Genomic DNA, 7,395 nt, shown 5'->3' on the forward strand with positions numbered 1-7,395 from the left:
GCTGCACATTCTGGAAAAGGACCTCCCTCAACCAAATGGAGAACCAAGGGAAAGGGAGATGAAGCCTGTGAGGAAGGCAGTAGCGGAGAGAAGAACAAGAAAGGGAGTAGCCACCCCTAGTTCTGTTATTAGAGAAATAGGACTTTAGATGGCTAGTTCCTGCTCTAACGATAGATTCCTATTAGGCCAAACAAAAGTTTCTATGGAATCTATTAAGATATTGATTCATTTGTAATGTTTTCAAAAATCACTAAATGAACTTAAGGAAATGTTCCAAGTGATATCTTCTTTTGATGAATCAATCTTGTCTCCATATCGCAATCTGTGTTCGAAAGGTAGTTCGAGAGATACATGTTCAGTTTGCCTGTCTGCGTTATGTCTCGAAAAAGGGTAGTTCGAGAGATCACTTCAAAAGATATCAAACTGACTATCTACGTATCTCTAAATGGAGGAATAAGGAGGGTTAGGGATCGATCACTCAGGGGGAAGATCCTTAACCACAGGAGTGCTTAGATGGAGGAATAAGGAGGTTTAGGGATCAATCACTCAAAGGGAAGATCCTTAAACTAGCAAAGTCGAGAGTTTACCTTCGAGAGGTAAAAGAAATGAGCTCAACGGATATATGTGGAATGGTTAATGTTGGGCATTAATGTTAGCCACGTGGTCTTCGGTTATTGACGGTTTTTCCGCTATTAAAGGCATTATCTTCATAAGTGGGTACATGCTTATGTAAATATCATCTCTTTATATCCCACTATCCAAAACCGCATTATATTTTACCTAAATACCCTTATCATATCTTACATACATAACCGTTATAAAGGGTATTTCTGACCTTTGAATTCTTTTAAACTAACCGGGATCCGTTATCGGGTCAAGATCTCAACCCTACCCATATATCCAACCCGAATCCACATGATATAAAAGCCAAATTCTTCTTCCTTACCCGGTTTCAAGCTCAAAACGAATACCCAAAACCCCCAAATTCGAAACACTGTACACATTCCCTCCAAAACCTCAAATCTGTCAACAATGGCGTCCGAATCCTCCACATCAACCTCATCTTCCGACGCATATCAGAGGGAGTTGCTACACATTCGCTCTCAGATCAAACAAGTCAAGGCGGGGAGTATCCTTGACAGAAACGGCTTCATCACCAACTCGTCAAATCCAAAGATGGCGGAGAAAGTCCTGAAGAAGTTTGAGAAGGCAGGACTAATGAAATACATGACGCATGACTACCGAACCATTCACGACCTCGACTTCACAGAATGGTTCGCAAATGCCAAGGTCACGAAGGGAAAAATAGAGAGTCGATTCAATGAGATTGATATCACGACCTCTGTTGGTGACCTCAGAGCAGCATTTGACTTCGCGACGTCGGAGGAGGCAGTCCAGCATCTCTCGGATTACGACCTAGACAAGCAAGCTTTTTGGAATAAAATTCGACTAGAGACTGCACAGCCCAGAGCATCCTCTGCCCTCCGCAAGTTCCACCTAAAGGAGAGGTTTGCTCTCGCTGCCGACCTTATAATGAAATTCGTGCTCGGCAAGGTGTCTGGAACTGACGAAATCAATCTGGACATCCTCAAAATCCTCCACGCCATCTGGAACAACAACAAAATGGACTGGGCACATATCATCTTCAACTCTCTTCAACAGCAGGTGCAAAGCTCAGTCTCCAACATCAACCTGACGATCAGTAAAAAGGTTGGTTTCGATTTTGTTGTTCAATATCTTCTAAGCTTGAAGGGCTTAGAACTGAGGGAAGGGCGAGAGATTCATCGGAATACCTATATGGGTAGGACGAAATCTCAAGCCTCAAAGGCTAAAGGTGTTAAGGGTGCACCTTCTCCCTCGAAGCCTAAGGGAAGGGGCAAAAGGAAAGCCCCAGCCAAGGAGAAGGAATCTGATGATGAGCCTCTAGATACCCTGGTCAAGAGGGTTGCCATTTCAAAGAAGGCTAAGAAAGCCAAAACCATCGCCATCACTCAGATTCGAGAGGTAACACCCTCAGTTATCCAAGTACCATTCGAAGACAGGGCACAAGCCCAGGGGGAACCTCAGGCTACACTGGCCACTGAGGTTGAGAGAGTGCCCCCTACCAGGTCTCTGTCAGAAGCTTTATCTATTAGTCTACATGCTGGTGATAATGCTGAGGGTGCTGAGGAGTTTACTGACGAGCCTCGAGAGGAGGTTGGAGAGATTGAAGGTACTGGGATCAGTGATCCAGTACAGACAGAAGTAGAGGAACCACGAGAGGTGGTTCGAGAGATAACATTGGAAGCTGCTTCGGCAACAGAAATCCTGTCTGCTAACTCTGATGAGCTAAATGCTGAAATCACTTCTCAGTTGGATCAACGTACTGAAAATGTGTCTAGCTTGGATGACTTCTCCAGAGTGCTTCGATGGATCAACTGGAGAACAGGTCCGATTGATCAACTGATTTCGAGAGCAGCAGATATGGTGGCTGAGGAGGACTTTGCTTTAAATTGGTTAAACCTCACTGCAATCCCAGCCAATGNGATCACTCAGGGGGAAGATCCTTAACCACAGGAGTGCCTAGATGGAGGAATAAGGAGGTTTAGGGATCAATCACTCAAAGGGAAGATCCTTAAACTAGCAAAGTCGAGAGTTTACCTTCGAGAGGTAAAAGAAATGAGCTCAACGGATATATGTGGAATGGTTAATGTTGGGCATTAATGTTAGCCACGTGGTCTTCGGTTATTGACGGTTTTTCCGCTATTAAAGGCATTATCTTCATAAGTGGGTACATGCTTATGTAAATATCATCTCTTTATATCCCACTATCCAAAACCGCATTATATTTTACCTAAATACCCTTATCATATCTTACATACATAACCGTTATAAAGGGTATTTCTGACCTTTGAATTCTTTTAAACTAACCGGGATCCGTTATCGGGTCAAGATCTCAACCCTACCCATATATCCAACCCGAATCCACATGATATAAAAGCCAAATTCTTCTTCCTTACCCGGTTTCAAGCTCAAAACGAATACCCAAAACCCCCAAATTCGAAACACTGTACACATTCCCTCCAAAACCTCAAATCTGTCAACAATGGCGTCCGAATCCTCCACATCAACCTCATCTTCCGACGCATATCAGAGGGAGTTGCTACACATTCGCTCTCAGATCAAACAAGTCAAGGCGGGGAGTATCCTTGACAGAAACGGCTTCATCACCAACTCGTCAAATCCAAAGATGGCGGAGAAAGTCCTGAAGAAGTTTGAGAAGGCAGGACTAATGAAATACATGACGCATGACTACCGAACCATTCACGACCTCGACTTCACAGAATGGTTCGCAAATGCCAAGGTCACGAAGGGAAAAATAGAGAGTCGATTCAATGAGATTGATATCACGACCTCTGTTGGTGACCTCAGAGCAGCATTTGACTTCGCGACGTCGGAGGAGGCAGTCCAGCATCTCTCGGATTACGACCTAGACAAGCAAGCTTTTTGGAATAAAATTCGACTAGAGACTGCACAGCCCAGAGCATCCTCTGCCCTCCGCAAGTTCCACCTAAAGGAGAGGTTTGCTCTCGCTGCCGACCTTATAATGAAATTCGTGCTCGGCAAGGTGTCTGGAACTGACGAAATCAATCTGGACATCCTCAAAATCCTCCACGCCATCTGGAACAACAACAAAATGGACTGGGCACATATCATCTTCAACTCTCTTCAACAGCAGGTGCAAAGCTCAGTCTCCAACATCAACCTGACGATCAGTAAAAAGGTTGGTTTCGATTTTGTTGTTCAATATCTTCTAAGCTTGAAGGGCTTAGAACTGAGGGAAGGGCGAGAGATTCATCGGAATACCTATATGGGTAGGACGAAATCTCAAGCCTCAAAGGCTAAAGGTGTTAAGGGTGCACCTTCTCCCTCGAAGCCTAAGGGAAGGGGCAAAAGGAAAGCCCCAGCCAAGGAGAAGGAATCTGATGATGAGCCTCTAGATACCCTGGTCAAGAGGGTTGCCATTTCAAAGAAGGCTAAGAAAGCCAAAACCATCGCCATCACTCAGATTCGAGAGGTAACACCCTCAGTTATCCAAGTACCATTCGAAGACAGGGCACAAGCCCAGGGGGAACCTCAGGCTACACTGGCCACTGAGGTTGAGAGAGTGCCCCCTACCAGGTCTCTGTCAGAAGCTTTATCTATTAGTCTACATGCTGGTGATAATGCTGAGGGTGCTGAGGAGTTTACTGACGAGCCTCGAGAGGAGGTTGGAGAGATTGAAGGTACTGGGATCAGTGATCCAGTACAGACAGAAGTAGAGGAACCACGAGAGGTGGTTCGAGAGATAACATTGGAAGCTGCTTCGGCAACAGAAATCCTGTCTGCTAACTCTGATGAGCTAAATGCTGAAATCACTTCTCAGTTGGATCAACGTACTGAAAATGTGTCTAGCTTGGATGACTTCTCCAGAGTGCTTCGATGGATCAACTGGAGAACAGGTCCGATTGATCAACTGATTTCGAGAGCAGCAGATATGGTGGCTGAGGAGGACTTTGCTTTAAATTGGTTAAACCTCACTGCAATCCCAGCCAATGAACTTCTGAATCTTGCCCATGAGATGCACGTGACCAGGAGAAATCTTGGTCGATCTGACAAAGGAAATGGCATAGCTGTTGATGCACAAGAAGCTGAAGCCGAGCCTGTAGTGGATCCAGAATTAGAAGCTAAATTTCAAGAGGATATCAGGCTCGCCACTGCATTATCCTTGGGACATCAAGTAGAGAATACGAGAGGTCCAGGAGAGACCTCTGGGATTGCTCGAGATGATTCTGAGAACCCAATACCAACAGCCGCAATCCCATTGTCCCAAGTAAATTTCTCTGCTCTGGACGAACAGGTAGCAGCTTCGAGAGGTGACTCCGAGACCTCTGAAGCACTTGAGGTGGCTCCCAACACTGTTCTTCTTTTGCCACCGCCTACGTCCACACCCTCGATTGACAACAATGAAGCTCAGATAGTTCGAGAGGGTGTAGTTCCATTGCTCACACTGCCGGGTTTTCCTACTACTCCTGAAATAATTATCATTCCAGACTCATCGGAGCAGACCGAAGAGCAGTCCAATGAGCACCTAGAGCAGATTGCCCCAAGTCCTGCTGGTTCGAGAGGTACTGAGGAGGACGATGCAACCATCGAAGGTGGAAACCGGGAAGCACCTGTCGACACTTCATCTCCAACCTCACCAGCAGATGACCAAGTTCCCAGCACTGATTCGAGAAGTGACGCTGAGGGGGAACTTCTATTGGATGGAAACCGGGAAGCGTCCAATACCGAAGAACCCTCCCTGGCTGATCCAATCTCAACAGTCGCTGAAGCTGAGGCTCCAGGTTCGAGAGGTGAAGAGCAAGAAGTGATCCATCCCTCAGGTGGAAACCGGGAAGCGCCTGACATGGAGCTACCTTCGAGCTCTGAATCCAGTGTCCCTGTGACTCCTCAGACACTGAATCGAGAGGTGGACTCGCAACTGCAAGTCATGGGTGGAAATCCGGAAGCACCCAAGTCCCCTCTGACAAAAGGTACTTCTCACTTCTCTTCTCCTACTTCTGACTATGATCAACAGGCCGAAGAAGTTTTCATTGGCGAAGTGCGTCAATTCATGGCTGATCAATCTCAGAAGATGGCTCAGCTCGAGAGGATACTCGCTATTGTCCGCAATGCTGCAATGCCTGCTGCTGGCACAAGTGAATCCCAAGGCCGTCATGCAGAACTTCTCGAACAGGCAGTATGGGCTGAGGATGCAGCACGGAAAGCCGCTGATGAAGCTGCTGTAGCTCGAGCAGAGGCTGCAAGTGCGAGAGCTGAATTAGCTGAGATACGAGCAGAGCTTCGAGCCTTCCAGTATTCCAGTGAACTTCGACAGGACATGATGAAAGAACTACTCGATGATCTGTCGAACCAAGTGCCTGCCCAACTTCAAGCACTCTTCGAAGGTATGTCCACCCTCCTTTCCCGTACTGATGATGCCACCAAGGGGGAAAATAAAGGAAAAAAGGGGGAAAATACACAAGGAAGGACATCAACAACTGGCAAGAAAAGGGCAGCAAGTGAACCAGCTGGACCTCCTCCAAAAGTCCCAAAATCAGTGAGCAAACAACTGGAGGAAGCGAAAAGAGCAGAAACCTTAAGGGTCCAGCGTACACTGGAAATGGAGAAAAGGAGAGAAGAGGACAGAGAAAGGAGAAGAAAAAGACAAGAACAACAGTCAGAAGAAGAAAGAAAGATCGACCTTATCATGACAAACTTTAAGTTTGGGAGCAGGGAAGATACTGGAATATCTGTTCACAGCAATATGTCTCCAGAAGAATGCATTGCATGGTGGAAAGATGGAGTGATTGATGGAGAATTCGTGGGGGAAGCTTACAGAAACTACAGGCATTTAGATGTTACAGACGAATACATAAGCCTGGTAAATCCGAAAGATCCCATCAAGACACGAGAAGCCATTAACAAGAAGAGGGAAGCCAACAACAAGAAGTAAGTGTTGGTCCCAAGGGGATGGGGTACAAGTCTAGAGGGGGGGGGGTGAATAGACTTGTATAAGATTTTGCAAATCTTTTCAACCTCTCGTGTGTATTGAACTTAGGATGTTTAGGTTCGATACCTCACGAGTGAAGACAAAGTTTTATGCGTACACTGGAAATGGAGAAAAGGAGAGAAGAGGACAGAGAAAGGAGAAGAAAAAGACAAGAACAACAGTCAGAAGAAGAAAGAAAGATCGACCTTATCATGACAAACTTTAAGTTTGGGAGCAGGGAAGATACTGGAATATCTGTTCACAGCAATATGTCTCCAGAAGAATGCATTGCATGGTGGAAAGATGGAGTGATTGATGGAGAATTCGTGGGGGAAGCTTACAGAAATTACAGGCATTTAGATGTTACAGACGAATACATAAGCCTGGTAAATCCGAAAGATCCCATCAAGACACGAGAAGCCATTAACAAGAAGAGGGAAGCCAACAACAAGAAGTAAGTGTTGGTCCCAAGGGGATGGGGTACAAGTCTAGAGGGGGGGGGGTGAATAGACTTGTATAAGATTTTGCAAATCTTTTCAACCTCTCGTGTGTATTGAACTTAGGATGTTTAGGTTCGATACCTCACGAGGTGAAGACAAAGTTTTATGCGCAGCGGAAATGTTATCCCCTTTTAGTTAGCACGAGTTTAGAGGCGGAGTAACCTGGAGCTGTCTTGTGAAGATCCTGAGGCTTGACGCGGGCTTGGTGATCAAAGGTCAAGTGCTCGAGAGGTGGAGTAACAAGAAGCGGGGGGAAAAACCTGAGGCTTGAGGCGGGCTTCGTGATCAAAGCTCAAGCGCTCGATATTGTACTAAAAAGGGAAGTTTTTAGTGCAATCCTTC

Source organism: Ipomoea triloba, chromosome 2, assembly GCF_003576645.1.
Source record: "Ipomoea triloba cultivar NCNSP0323 chromosome 2, ASM357664v1".
Lineage (NCBI taxonomy): Eukaryota > Viridiplantae > Streptophyta > Magnoliopsida > Solanales > Convolvulaceae > Ipomoea > Ipomoea triloba.